At 46.0% G+C, this 15235-nt stretch overlaps 1 long non-coding RNA gene across 4 annotated transcripts; it reads right to left on the minus strand.

Annotated features, from left to right (window-relative positions):
* Positions 1-1658: 1658 nt before the first annotated feature.
* Positions 1659-3696, minus strand: LOC144600353 (uncharacterized). 4 transcript variants are annotated; one of them, XR_013548122.1, is made up of 3 exons: positions 3548-3696; positions 2523-2655; positions 1659-1849 (listed from the first exon to the last, which is right to left on the minus strand). It is a non-coding gene; the product is annotated as an uncharacterized LOC144600353 (long non-coding RNA). The 4 variants fall into 4 exon arrangements; XR_013548121.1 differs by having other exon boundaries at positions 2523-2792; XR_013548123.1 differs by lacking the exon at positions 3548-3696 and adding an exon at positions 3344-3515.
* Positions 3697-15235: the final 11539 nt, after the last annotated feature.

Raw genomic sequence — 15235 nt, forward strand, 5'->3', positions numbered from 1 at the left:
AAGTACAATAGGTAGAACAAAAGGGAGGATCCAGAGTGCAGAATATAAACATAGCACAAAAAGTAAGGAAATTTGTGTTTGGTAGATTATTTCTTTGTTGTAACAATGTTTCTTGGCAATAAATCTTATACCGTTGGAAAGCCTGTTTATTTCCCTTTTAAATGGTGCCACATTTGTAAGGAACATGCATTTGTGGGATGAGCAGCAGAGCTGAGTATATGGGTTGCGCCCATGAAAAATTTGCCAAATCTTCTCTGCCAATGCCAAACAGCTTATTCTGCTGTTGCTATTGACTCTTGTTTTGAGCTTCTGGTACCCCCAGGTGCTGACAAGAATGGGATGCCATCCCACAACAGTGTGTGACCAGGCTGGTGACCAGCATGAGGAGGAGGTGCCAGGCTGTTATGGCTGTGTATGGTTCTTCCACACGCTACTGTGGCTCCTGTTTATTAAATGAATAAATTGTTAAATTGCCAATATGTCTTGTTTCTTCAGACTTCAATCATCCAATCCACCAAACAACACCGAACAAGAGTCAATGGCAGAATAAGCTGTTTGGCATTGGCAGAGATTTGGCAAATTCTTCATGGGCGCAACCCATATACTCAGCTCTGCTGCTCATCCCACAAATGCATGTTCCTTACAAATGTGGCACCATTTAAAAGGGAAATAAACAGGCTTTCCAACGGTATAAGATTTATTGCCAAGAAGCATTGTTACAACAAAGAAATAATCTACCAAACACAAATTTCCTTACTTTTTGTGCTATGTTTAGTTCTCAGCATTGTATTGCATCAGTTCCAGAGACAAAATCCAATGACCTTAATGGGGTTGAGGTGAATCGGACAGTACCCTAGCTTATGGAAGGACCATTCAGAAGGCTGAGTTCCAGAGACAAAGTCCAATGTCCTTAATGGGGTTGAGGTGAATCGGACAGTACCCTAGCTTATGGAAGGACCATTCAGAAGGCTGGTAACAGAGGAGAAGAAGCTGTTCCTGAGTCTGGTAGCGCGCGCTTTCAAGCTTCTGTACCTTCTGTGCCCAATGGGAGCGAGGAGAAGAAGGAATGACTTGGGTAGGACAAGTCTTTGATTATGTGGCTGCTTTTCTGAGGCAGTGTGGTGCAGATGGAGTCAATGGTGGGGAGCTTGGTCTGCAATGGACTGCGCCATGTTCACAACTCTACAATTTCTTGTAACTTGGGTAGAACTATTCCCAAATTAAGCTGCGATGTAACCCGACTGTATGCTTTCTCGGCCTGTGTAAGTGTTTTGTGTAATTGTGGATGTATATGATTGCATGGTTAATATGCCATCCTTACAATAATCTTTCCAAATGTTTTGTGGTGGGATGAGGTTACGGACACATTCGTTGCTGCCTCAGGGAGTGAGTCGGTAATGCAGGAGCACAGTTGTCAGTTCCCTGGCACCCAGTCACTGACAAGCTCCACATGGATGGCGAGATGAGTGAATGTTGTCGTCGACCCTGCGGGCAGATCCAACAACTGATGCAAGTTGAATTTTGCTACTGATGTATGAGGGATTACTGAAATTTGAAATGTTCTTTTTGGCAGCAGGAAGCACACTAATTATTTCTTGGGTCTGGTCACAACAATTCCTCGCCTCACTGATCACAAAGCACACACACACAAATACTCCAGCATTTTATAGCACACTTGCCTTCATTGGTCAGGACATCGAGTACAAGAATTAGGACATCGTGTTAGAGTTGTACAACATGTTGCTTTAGGCTGCATGGGAGTATTGTGCAAAAGGACACAAAGTGCTAGAATAACTCAGCAGGGCAGCATCTCTGGAGAACATGGATAGGCGACGTTTCAGATCGGGACCTGAAATACGAATGAACTCTGACTTGTTTGGAGCAGCAGGAATATTACATTTCATTACTTAAAGCGAGTCGCTGTTTTCACCCTCACAACCTCCATGTTAGATTATAGACAATAAATTAAAGCTTTAGCTTCAGTTCCCCAACCTCACCCATTCCTTCAGGTGTCCTGAGGAAGCCACCCAGTTCCTTATGATTACTTGTAATAACAAAGGAACTGCAGATGCTGGTTTATACCAAAGATAGACACAAAGGCTGCAGTAACTCAGCAGCCCAGAGATGCTGCCTGCCCCGCTGAGTTACTTTAGCACTTTATGCCTAACTTGTTCTGTCCTGAGATTGCCCAGGATTTAACGTGGGATCTTGATCCTTGACTTCCTGCAGTTGACAGTCAAACCCCAGCGAACCAATCAGTGACATTTTAATGGAGCAACTGCAGTTGCTGGTTTACAAAAAAAGACACAAAGTGCTGGAGTAACTCAGCAGGTGAGGCAGCATCTGTCTGAAGAAGGGTCCAGACCTGAAACATCGCCTGTCCATGTTACTCCTGCACTTTGTGTCTTTCTCTGTCATTTTAATCCTAATTCTGTAGATCATAAAGAAATTTCGGGGAAACATGGTGAATTAATGAGAACTCTTAGCAATAGTTTTATTCTTTTAAAAATTGATTTTCTTACCGTCTCCATGTTGTCTACATAAAGGTGCTCAGGGTTTGCCATGGAGATAACGCAGAACGTTACTGAAGCCAATCCTCTAAGCCCTCGGTGACACAGGTAGGGTCACTGACAGTATGCTGGCTAATACACTGTTCTGCAGAGAAAGGTTTGGTCAGATAATGGACCATAAGGTTCAGGTCAAGAAAAGAAATATTCGAGTCGGAACTGGAGGAGTTGAGACTGGTTATTGATCTGTAACCAGTCAGGATTCTTCGTACAGCAAAGAGCAGTCTGGTTGGAAACATAAAACGCATCACTGAATATAACTAGAGAAAAGAATCTGAGAAGCTTCTTATTACTTTCCAATCCACTAAGTCATTTTGATACTCACTGCCATGACTCCATTTCCAGGGAACTTCTGGCTTTTAAAGTGTATGTCCACAGTAGGAGAAGAACAAGTGATGAACAAGACTTGGCATTAGTGACAGAATGTCACCGATGGAAGGGTGGGGGGGGGGGGGGGGGGGTGATGGGGTGGGGGGGGGGGGGGGTGATGGGGTGGGGAGGGGGTGATGGGGTGGGGAGGAGGGGGGCTGCTGCCATGTGCGGCGGCATGTGCAGATAGGAATGTTCGATTAACCTTTGTAACTTTGACGGTGCCACAAACGTAACGACTCTTTGTATGCTGCTTAGGTGAGGTCAGTTGTGTGTAAAACAAGGCATTTTACTGTAAATAGGTACTGTACATATGACAATAAACTATTACTGAATCATTTAATCAATGACAAGCACATCACCAGGGCAACGCTAAGTGTTCTGGCAGCAATCCTCACTCAACTCACCTCAAAGGAAGCAAAGCCTCATTGATAATTATAATTTTAAACAGTACTAGCCGGGCGTGGACCCGTTGGGTGCAAACCTCTCCTGCGGGCCCGGCAACCCTCCCCCAACTGACGACACTGACCCACTCCATCCCCCCTCAAAAACTCCCCCGGGGCTGGGGACGGGCGAGGGGGGAGAGGAAAGGGGGAGAGGGAGCCACTCACCCCAGCCCTGGTCGGCCATCGAGGGGGCCAATAGTAGGAGAGCTCTCCACACCCCCCCCCTTCAGTGGCCACCACTCCCGTCACTTGGGCGGGTCTCGCGCCCCCGGCGGCCTTCTTGGGCACCCCTCATTGGCCGCTACTCCCGTCACTCGGGCGAATCCTGCCCCCGGCGGCCATCTGGGCAGGCCAAGTGGAGAAGTGATTTTTAAAGTTTAAAAAGTGAATAACTTAAAAAATATAACAACCATTTGAACCACGGGCAAATAGCATCCAAACTTCTCCTGTGGGCCCGGCATCCCTCCCCCAACTGATGACACTCACCGACTCCATCATCCCTCAACCCCCCTTACAACTCGCCCGGGGCCTGGGGCGGGCGAGGGGGAGAGGAAAGGGGAGAGGGAGCCACTCACCCCGGCCCGGGCGGCCATCGCGTAGGCCAGCAGCAGGAGACTCTCCTCCCCCCCCCCCCACATTGGCCGCAACTCCCCTCACTCGGGCGGGTTCCCCCCCCCTCCGAGTGGCAACCCTCCCCCAACTGCGCACACATGGATCCGGCGGCCATCTTACGTAAGTATTAGATCAATAGCCCCCAACTGTGCATGCGTGGACCCCTTGTGTTCCCATTGTGACATGAAACATGGAGGTAGCCAATCAGGACGCACCGTACCCCATGTGGGGGGGGAGGTGGTAGAGCCAATCAAATTTATTAAAGTTTAAAAATTGATTTTTTAAGTTTAAAAAGTGAATAACTTTAAAAATATAACAACCATTTGAACCACAGGCCACTGGTGAGCAAGGTGGGTCCAAAATTGGTGCGCTATCGTGTACCGTTCTGGCTGTATTTCGGGTACATGCAAGGGGACAACGGACAAACAAACAAGATGAGAGTTTTAGAGACAGACAGACAGACGGACAGACAGACGGACAGACAGACAGACAGACAGACAGACAGACAGACAGACAGACAGACAGACAGACAGACAGACAGACAGACAGACAGACAGACAGACAGACAGACAGACAGACAGACAGACAGACACAGACAGGCAGATTCTGCGGTGAAGAAACTCGGTACCATGAGGTGGAAATCGAGTGTTCAACTCGCACATCAGAGATTTCAGCTCACAGTCTGTGCTGACACCATAGTCTTTTACTTTAGACTTTAGAGATACAGCCCAGAAACAGGCCCTTCAGCCCATCGAGTCCACGCTGACCAGCGATCACCCCGTACACTAGCACAATCCTACACACTGTGGACAATTTACAATCTTTACCAAAGCCAATTAACCTACAAACCTGTATGTCTTTGAAATGTGGGAGGAAACCGGAGCACCTGGGGAAAACTCATACGGTCACAGGGAGAACGTACAAACTTCATACAGACAGCACCCATAGTCAGGATCGAACCCAGTTCTCTAGCACTGTAAGGCAGCGATTCTACTGCTGTGCTGCTGTGCGCCCAGTATCAATATTATACTAAAACTTCCCATCTGCTTCTTTAAGTTTATTCGTACCAGGAAACATGGACATCACTAACAACGTAAGCATTTGCGTCCAAACCTAAATGCTCCAGAACCTAGGTGCCTGTCTGTGGCAACATGTTGCAAGCAACACAACAGAAAAGAATCAACTATAGCAGTTCTGAGCTTACCTGATTATGCTAACATATTTTGTTGTGATCTTTGGGATATATGACAATAAAACCCTCGACTTTTGAGAAGAAATTGAAAATCAAACACAAACTATTGGTCCTTTAGGCAGATGGATTAGGGGAGAGTGTGTGACATTGAGAGGAATCTGCAGCTGGTGATGTTATAGAGTCATAGAACATAGAACAGTACAGCACAAGAACAGGGCCTTCGGCCATGGTACAATGATTATACCAAACATGATGCCAAGACTATCTCTTATCTATCCAAGCATAATCCATATACTACCATTCCTTGCGTGTACATAGGTCAATCCAAAAGTCTCAAATGCCAACATAGATATGCAGAGCACAGAAAGAGGACCTTCGGCCCAACTTGCCCCTGTTGATGTGATCTTATTTACTTACATTTGGCCTATATGCCTCCAAAACTTTCCTACCCATGTACCTGGCCAAATGTATTTTTAAGTGTTCTAATCGTACCTTCACCTACCACTTCTACGGGCAGCACGCTCAATATATCTACCACTCTGTGTGAAAAGGTTGCCCTTCCGGTCTGCTTTAAAACTTACCCCTCTCACTTTAAACCTATGCCCCCTGGTTTTAAACTCCCCAACAAATACTCCCTTGTGCCTGCTTCCCTTGTCCTTGGTGGAGGTCACAGGAAGTTGCTGGTAGCTTCAGTCATAGTCATAGAGCTATTCAGGAAAGAACCAGGCTCCAGATCTTGAAACCTTTCCCATCCAAGTATCTGACCAAATGTCTTTTAAACCTCACAATTGTATCCACTTCGATAGCTTCCTCTGGCAGCCCGTTCCAGATATTGACTACTGTCCGAGTGACAAAGTATCCCTTGTCTCTCTTGAATCTCTCCCTTCTCACTTTAACCCTACGCCCTCTATTTTTAGAATCCTCTACCCTGGAGAAGAGACTGTGAGCATTCACTTTATACATGCCCCTCGTGATCTTGATTTCTCTCGGTTTTTTGAGTGCACATTGTTTGATAAATTTCTCTGCAAACCTGCTGTGGACTGGACATATTCCCTGTCTGCTAAAGCACGTACAGAGAGAACGCATGATAGGTCTAGAGATTCTCCCCCCCCCCCCCCCCCCCTCTCTCTCCCCCTCCTGTGGAGACCGCTGCCCTTTAATTGTGCAACAGTTGCTGTTGAACATTGCTGTCAGGGGCAGACTGCAGTGTGCTGGCAGGGAGTGGGAGCAGAGAGTCTTCACCTTCCAAGATGCTGCCAAGGACACACACAGTGGTGTCTGCAGCCGCCTCCTCCCCTCACTAAGGTAAACAAGCAGGCTGCCATCAATCACAAGCCACCGTCCTTTATTTTCAATACGACCAACACTAGATTTGAAACTGTACATCTTGTGCTTGGAATATCCCGAATTGCAATCAATGCAGTGAAGGGAATTCTGAATTGTAATCACTGTTGTCAAATTAAGGATACAGCCATCAGCAATCTCCTACTGCGGAGGCAAGGTACACTGGAGATGCTGGCATCTTTAGCAAAACATGAATGAACTCTGTGGGTCAGGCCAGTTTTGTGTGCAGTTCTGGTCTCCCCATTATTGGAAGTTTGTGGAGAAGGTACGGAGGAGGTTTATCAGAATGCCGTCTGGATTGGAGGGTATTTTTAAACTATTATAATTGTACCTGCCTCGACTATTTCCTCAGGCAGCCCACTCCGTAGTGCCACCGTGAATTAGAATTCACGGAGCAGAATTAGGCCATTCGGTCCATCGTCTACTCTGCCATTCAATCACGGTTGATCTACCTTTCTCCCTCATCCCCATTCTCCTGCCTTCTCCTATAACCCCTGACACCTGTACTAATCTGTAGTAAAAGGTGTGAAACCCTTGCCCCTCAGCTCCCCTTTGAATCTTTCCCCTCTCACTTTTAATCGATGCCCTCTGGTTTTAAACTCTCGTTATGTTTTTATAAAACTCGATTAGGTTGCGCAGATCAGAAAGGTTGAGAGGGATGTGGAGCAGTCACAGGCAGATGGGATGAGGGCATCTTGGTCAGCATGGATGAATGGGCAGAAGGGACTATTCCTGTGCTCTATGACTCTATGCTCCTCGACCTCCTACCTTCCAGAGAAAAAAGCCCTTACATATCAGCCTCTCCTTATAACTCAATCCCGCTAGTGTGCTGGGAAAGTCTTCAGGAATCTGTTCGGCACCCTTTCCTTTAATGCCATCCTTTCTATGTTTGGGCTCTGCCCACTTGTCCGTTTTGGCAATATTCATTTAGCAATGTTGTGGAGACCTATTCAATGTCCACTTCTATTTCCTATCCACAAGCTGGTCTTGGAAACATGATCCGCAAACACGGTCTTGGTTCCCGCACATCTTATCCTGCACATCCCCTTTAAACTTTGTCCCTCTCACCTTAAAGCTATGTCCTCTAATCTTTGACATTTCCACCTTTCGATAAAGGTTCTGACTGTCTACCCTATCTATGCCTCTAAATAATTTTCTAAACTTCTATCACATCTGCCCTCAGCCTCCGATGTTCCATACGTTTCCTGAAAGGTCTCCATTTACTGGGAAGGGGTTCCTCAGTCAGGATCTCTCAATCCCATGGTCATCAAAAAGGACAAGGGCTCCAGGTGGATGGGAACACCACCACTTACAGCTTCCCTGATGGCACCAACCCAGGTGACTCTTTGTGTGCTAATCACAGAAGTGGATCTGCAATCACGCATTACAATCGCTCCACTCTTTTAAATCTCCCTTTATAATGTATCTGTGTACTGTGGATGGCTTGATTATGATCATGTATTGTCTTTCCGCTGACAGGTTAGCATGTAACAAAAGCTTTTCACTGTACCTCGGTGCACTGACAGCAAACTAAACTCAAACTCTAACACGACCTCAAACTCAAGTCTCACCCTGTCTTCAACTGGAATAATATCACCAGCCCCTACATGGACACTGGGTTTAAATAGTGGAATTCCCTCCTGACCATGGACGATCTTTCACTGGAAGAACAGCAGCAATTCAAAAGAATGAATCACACCCACCCTCTCCAGGGCATTATAGATGGGCAATATAGCTTGGGCCTTGCCAGCATTGTCCCAATCACCCTCGATACACATCAGAAGTTGCATAGCTTCTCACTCTCTCTTGCCCTTCAGGGAAGGTGAGCTGCAGCAGAGTGAGTTTGTGAAGCCTCTAGCACCGGCAGGCAGAAATATTCTTACTGGAAGTTTAATAATTCCTGCTAATAAACTGTCATTACATTCTTTTATATTGTGGTTTGTACGGCCCCAGGCACAAACTTCCACTGACTGACAATCGACGAGATTAACATCTGGATATTGCATCTTTGCCCATAAGCTGGAGCTTGCAGTGTGAGCTGAGAACGCTGCCACTGACGTTAACTAACGCTGAACTGATCGACAGCCTTGGTACATGTGCTCACTCAGGTGATGGATTAAGGATCTGCCTTTTATTACATTTTGAAAAGTCACTTTCCAAAAACGTCCGGGGTGGTAGGTGAAGTGGCTGCGGTAATAATGCCTCTGTTGCCTAAGTGTGGGGTAGAATCTGGGGGGATTTGATGAATATGTGGGGAGAAAAAAATGGGATTCATGCAGGATTAGTGTAAATCGTTTGCTGTTGATTGGCACAGACTTGATGGGCTGAAGGGCCTGTTTCAAACCTGCTTCTGTGACGCTGTGGCGCTGTGAAAATTTCATCTGAGTTCAAGTTTCATATTTGTGTCTGAGCAAACCCATTCACTTCTGATCGAAATAGCAAGTGAAACCAGAGAGAGAAATGATGTTACTCACAGGTCATTTTTGGCTGCGGATTAAAAATAGGGGATCGCTTTCTCGCGGAAAAAGTGCAATCAGATCATAACATCCATTTGAATCATTAATATCTAGACCATAATAAGGCACCAACTTTTCACCCTTTTTAAAAGGTGCTGATTTTATCTGACTCCTAATTTTAAAAATAGTCTTAGAACATATTTACCCAATCTATACCTCTCATAATTAGATGTATTTTCTATCTTATCACTTCTACCCTCTTTTAAAACATAGAACAGTACAGCACAGGAGTAGGCTCTTCAGCCCACATTGTCTGTGCTGAACATAAACTAACCTCATCTGCCTACACATATAGAACACAGCTTTTACACCAGGGGAAATAGACTCAACCTGTCCAATCTCTCCTTGTAACCCAATCTCAAATCCAGGCCACATCCTGGTGAATCTTTTCCACACCTCTGTCGTGTAATCACATCTTACCTGTAGCGTGGTAACCAGACTGCACATAATACTCCTGAAGAAAGGTCTTGACCCGAAACGTCACCTATCCATGTTCTCCAGAGATGCTGACCTGCTGAGTTGTGGCCTTTTGCACAATACTCCAATGCAGCCTAAAGCAACATGTTGTACAACTCTAACATCATGTCCTAACTCTTGTTCTTGATGCCCTGACCAATGAAGGCAAGTGTTCCTTACACTTTGAAAGACACAAAATGCTGGAGTAACCTACTGGGTCAGGCAGCATCTCAGGAGAAAAGGAACGGGGAACGTTTTCGGTCAGAACCCTTCTTCAGGGATATGCCATACACTTCATTCAGGGAAGTTCCATTACACTTTCTTAACCACCCTGTCTACTGTATCACCAATTTCAGGGAACTGTGTACTTGCACCCCTTGGTTCCTCTGAACCACAACAGTCCATAGGGCCCTACCGTTCACTGAATAATTCCAGCCCTAAATGAATCTCATCAGTCCAACCCAGACCATCTGAGTTCCAGAGGGAAGGAGGGAGTGACTGCCCTGGATACCATTTGAGGCAGGAAGTCACCGCTGTCGGAGAAGTTGTGCCGCCCGACCATCCCCTTGAACACTAGCACTATCCTACACACTAGGGACAATTTACAGAAGCCAATTAACCTGCAAACCTGCACGGCTTTAGTGTGTCGGAGGAAACCGGAGCATACGGAGAAAACCCACGTGTTCACAGAGAGAACGTACCAACTTCACACAGACAGCACCCGTACTCAGGATCGAACCCGGGTCTCTGGCGCTGTGAGGCAGCAGCTCAACCGCTGTGCCACTGTGCCGCCCCATTGCGCCACTTTGTCCAGCAGAGTCGTCCAGGCATCAACTGAGCCCACTACTTGCCCAGTGCACTGAGTCACCACAGTACCGCATGGGATCAGGCTCTTCAGCATTTTTGTGATTGTGAACCTGCTGTGGCTTCACACGTCTGTGCCGTCTGCCGATCTCACATCACTGGGGCTGTTGCTGAGAGCAGGGTCCACTCCTAGAGCTCCACGGTCCGTCTCCCGTGTCCCCTGATGGGCAATATCCTTTCCTTTCTTTCTTCATTCACTGTCTGGAAAAGAAAAATCAAAGAAGCGACAGAGAGGGGCAGTATGGGAGGTGGGAACGCGGGGGTGCGATGGAGTGGACTCCGTGATGCAATGGCCAGATTCTCCTTCCCCTAGACGGTGAGATCTTGCAATTATATTAAGCAGTGAAGCGTTGGGAATGTAACAGTGATAGTACCATTTCCCCAGGAAGAGGCCTCCACCTTCAATGACTGCTATTAATATTGATAAGGCCTTGGTCCCCGTCTTACATCCCTGACCAATGGGGCAAATGATTGTTCCTGAAGGACATTTATCCACTTAACACCTCTCACTTCTCCCTGCAGCACCGAGATATACATTTGAAATTACTGAAGCGAGGCTTGTTTATCTCGAAGAAATGCCCTGTTGGACACTTCCTTACAGCAGGATATTAAAACAATTAGTTAGAAGTTGGGGAGAATTGCAATGAGACCACTGGTGTGAAAGATAGACACAAGGAAATGTAGTTGTTGGTTCCCACAAATGAACACAAAATGCTGGAGTAACTCATTGGGTCAGGCAGCATCTCTGGGGAGCATAGATAGATGACATTTTTGGTCAGGACCGTCCTTAAGATGCTGGGGATGAAGGTTTGTGTTAACACATTTATTGTGCTAGTATGCACAGCGTGACCAGCAAATGGAGGGATCAGGAGCCTGGCTGTGAGTCGTCTTGCTGTGCCCCATGCTCACCTGAGACCATTACGGCCAACCCAGCAGCACAGTGGGTAGACCTGCTGCCTCGCAGATCCGGGACCGATCCTGACCTCGGGTGCTGTCTTGGTGGAGTTTGCACATTCTCTCTGTGACTGCGTGGGTTTCCTCTGGGTGCTCCATTTTCATCCCACATCCCAAAGACGTGTGGGTTTGTAGGTTAATTGGCTTCTGTAAATTGTCCCTAGTGTGTAGGAAATGGATGAGAAAGTGGATAACTTTGAACTAGTGGGAAAGGATAATCAATGGTCGGTGTGGACGCGGTGGGCTGAATGGCCTGTTTCCTTGCTGTATCTCTAAACTAAACTAATCTAAGTCCAGGGTGTGTGTTGTACCCAATAAACCTATGGCCGGGGAATTTCCTGAGCATCATGGCCATTGCTGGTGAGACAATGGTGCTAGTGTAACGGGGTGATCGGTGATCGGCACGGGCTCGGTGGGCAGAAGGGCCTGTTTCCATGTTGTATCTCTAAAGTCTAAAGTCTTAAGGTAAAGCAAAGAGTGCTGAGGCTCTGTGTTCAGGGACTGAGACAGTGCTGGAGAAGAAAGCTCTCACAGCTCCCTGGATGTTCAGGACCTTCACCTTGGGAGTTGCCACCTAGAAGGTGGGGTGAGGCAGGAAACTCCTTGTTGACCAGCACAGCGCAATGGGCCGATCTCCTCCTTCTGTGCAGTAAATCTTCTAACTGCACCTCTGTTCTTCGCCTCAGTCACTGCTGGAGTGTGTTGCACAGTCCCATCCCTCCCCGCATGAGAAACCCTCCCCCTGCCCATCCTGACATCCCATGCATCTCACGCACCAGTCCTGCAGCTTATCTGTGGGGTCCTAGCTTTGCCTCCGAGACCTCCGGTGCAGCACGGAATCCAGCTGCTCTGAAAAGCAACATCCAATTTTCACCATTAATCAGATAAATTTAGATCTTCATACATGAGCAATATCCTCCAATTAACATCCCCAGGAGGAAGTCATTAAGGCTTTAGTCAGAAATATAAAAGCCTGTAGATTTTATAATTGAATTCAGAGATCAGGTCAAACAATAATTTTGACCGCACATCTCTTGCTGGGAGCTGGTTTAATCAGAATCTAGATTGCATCAACTCTATAATATTCATGAAAAGAAGTGACGAAGGACGGGGCCCATTGCTGGTTGTCATCTTTAGACTTTAGAGATACAGGCTATTTGACCCACTGAGTCCACACCAACCAACGCTCACCCCGTACACTAGTACTATCCCACAGATAACAGGGACAATTTACAATTTTACCGAAGCCAATTAAGCTACAAACCTGTATATCTTTGGAATGTGGGATGAAACTGGAGCACCCAGAGGAAACCCACTTGGTCACCAGGAGAACGTACCAACTCCGTACAGACAGCACCCGTAGTCAGAATCGAACCTGGATCTCTGGCGCTGTAAGGCTGCAGCTCTGCCACTACGCCACTGTGCCGCCCATCTCTTTTTCTGCGATTTGGATGAGAATGTATAAGGTATGATTGGTAAGTTTCCAACTGATACTAAAGTAGGTGGTATCTTGGAGAGTGAGGATGGTTATCAAAAATTACAGCAGTAACTTGATCAGCTGGGAAAGTTGACTGAGGAACGGCAAATGGAGTTAGATTCAGAAAAGTATGGGGTGTTGCATTTTAGAAGGTCAAACCAGGGCAGGACCTTCACAGTGAATGGTAGGGCCCTAGGACTGTGGTAGAGTAGAGGGATCTTGGAGTGCAAGTATTTGGCTCCTTGAAAGTGATGCTGCAACTGGTTATGGTAGTAAAAAAAGGCATTTGACACATTGGTCTTTATCATCAATTGAGTATAACTCGGAACGTTATATTACAGTTGTATAATACGTTAGCAAGGCTATACATGGGGTATTGAGGTCAGTTTTGGTCACCCTGCTGTAGGTAAGGATGCCGCTAAGCTTTAAAGAGTGCAAAGGAAATTCACGGAGATGTTGCCAGGACTCGAGGCCCTGAGCTATAGGGAAAAGCTGGGCCGGCAAGGACTTTATTCCTTGGAGCTCAGGAGGCTGAATGGTAATCTTATTGAGGTGCATAACATTATGAGAGGGATCAATAGGGTGAATGTTTAAAGTCTTTTTCCCAGAGTAGGAAAATCAAACGTTATGGTGAGAGGCGAAATATTTAATAGGAACTTGAGAGACAACTTTTTCAGACAGAGGGAGGTGGGTATATGGAACGTGCTGCCAGAGGAAGTAGTTGAAGCAGGTCCAACAACATTTGGACAGGCAAATGGATAGGGAAGGTTTAGTGCAAAATAACGGTGAGGGGGGTGTAGTAACTTAGATGGGGCATCTTGGTTGGCATGGATAAGTTGGGCTGAAGGGCCTGTATGACTCTATGATTCCAATACAAATTTTTATATTGCACCACTTGGTTTTACATGGCATTGTGCAGAACATAAATTCATCCTGATCAGCGAAGCCTTGAATTAATGGAAGAGCTTTATTAATTAAATAGCATATTGTCCCCACAAATGAAAATGCTACTAAATTTAAGTCAACAATCATAAATTTGGATTAATGATGCATTTAATGTCCTGCTGCTTCCATCAGTCACCGGAAGCTTCCGTGGATATGATAGATGCCAAGTGGAGTCGGCAGTCTTCAGTAGGAGCGCACTAACGATCAGTTAGTAGTGCGACATTGATTCTATACTCATGGTTGCATTAAATCACTCGGAGAGCTAAGGCTCACGCACGAGTAAATCATAGACTGAAGCAGCCTGCCTGTAAAAGTTGCTCCTCGTTACAGCATCAGCTCTCTCTGCCTCCACCCCCACCCCCAGGGGGTCAATCAGCCCAGCTAAGGGTAAGACATTCCCTTCATTAACTTCACCAGAAAAGCTGCATTATTTCAGCACCAATGTTCTGAAAAATGTTTGGCATCGATCTGGCAGATGAACTTTACTTTGTTGCTGTGTTAATTAGAAGTTTCAGTTTGATGCACAGGAGGGCCAGTGAGTGCCAGGGCAGGGGTACAAGTACAGCACTGCATTCAACCTCACAGTACATATGGACATTATCTGTGGACAGGACTTGTTGACAGTACATGTAGACAGTACTTGTGAACAGTAGTTATAGACAGTACTTGTGGACAGTACTTATAGACAGTACTTGTAGACAGTACTTATAGACAGTACTTGTAGACAGTACTTGTGGACAGTACTTGTGAACAGTACTTATAGACAGTACTTGTGGACAGTATTTGTAGACAGTACTTGTGGACAGTACTTGTAGACAGTACTTGTGGACAATACTTGTAGACAGTACTTTTAGACATTACTTATGGACAGTACTTGTGGACAGTACTTGTGAACCGTACTTATAGACAGTACTTGTAGACAGTACTTGTGAACAGTACTTATAGACAGTACTTGTAGACAGTACTTGTGAACAGTACTTATAGACAGTACTTGTAGACAGTACTTGTGGACAGTACTTATAGACAGTACTTGTAGACAGTACTTGTGAACAGTACTTATAGACAGTACTTGTGGACAGTATTTGTAGACAGTACTTGTGGACAGTACTTGTAGACAGTACTTGTGGACAATACTTGTAGACAGTACTTTTAGACATTACATATGGACAGTACTTGTGGACAGTACTTGTGAACCGTACTTATAGACAGTACTTGCGGACAGTACTTATGGACAGTACTTGTGGACAATACTTACGGACAGTACTTGTGGACAGTACTTGTGGACAGTACTTGTGGACAGTACTTGTGGACAGTACTTGTGGACAGTACTTGTGGATAGTACTTGTAGACAGTACTTGTGGACAATACTTGTAGACAGTACGTTTAGACAGTACTTATAGACAGTACTTGTGGACAGTACTTGTGAACAGTACTCATAGACAGTACTCGTAGACAGTACTTGTGGACAGTACTTATAGACAGTACTTGTGGTC

Source organism: Rhinoraja longicauda, chromosome 15, assembly GCF_053455715.1.
Source record: "Rhinoraja longicauda isolate Sanriku21f chromosome 15, sRhiLon1.1, whole genome shotgun sequence".
Taxonomy (NCBI): domain Eukaryota; kingdom Metazoa; phylum Chordata; class Chondrichthyes; order Rajiformes; family Arhynchobatidae; genus Rhinoraja; species Rhinoraja longicauda.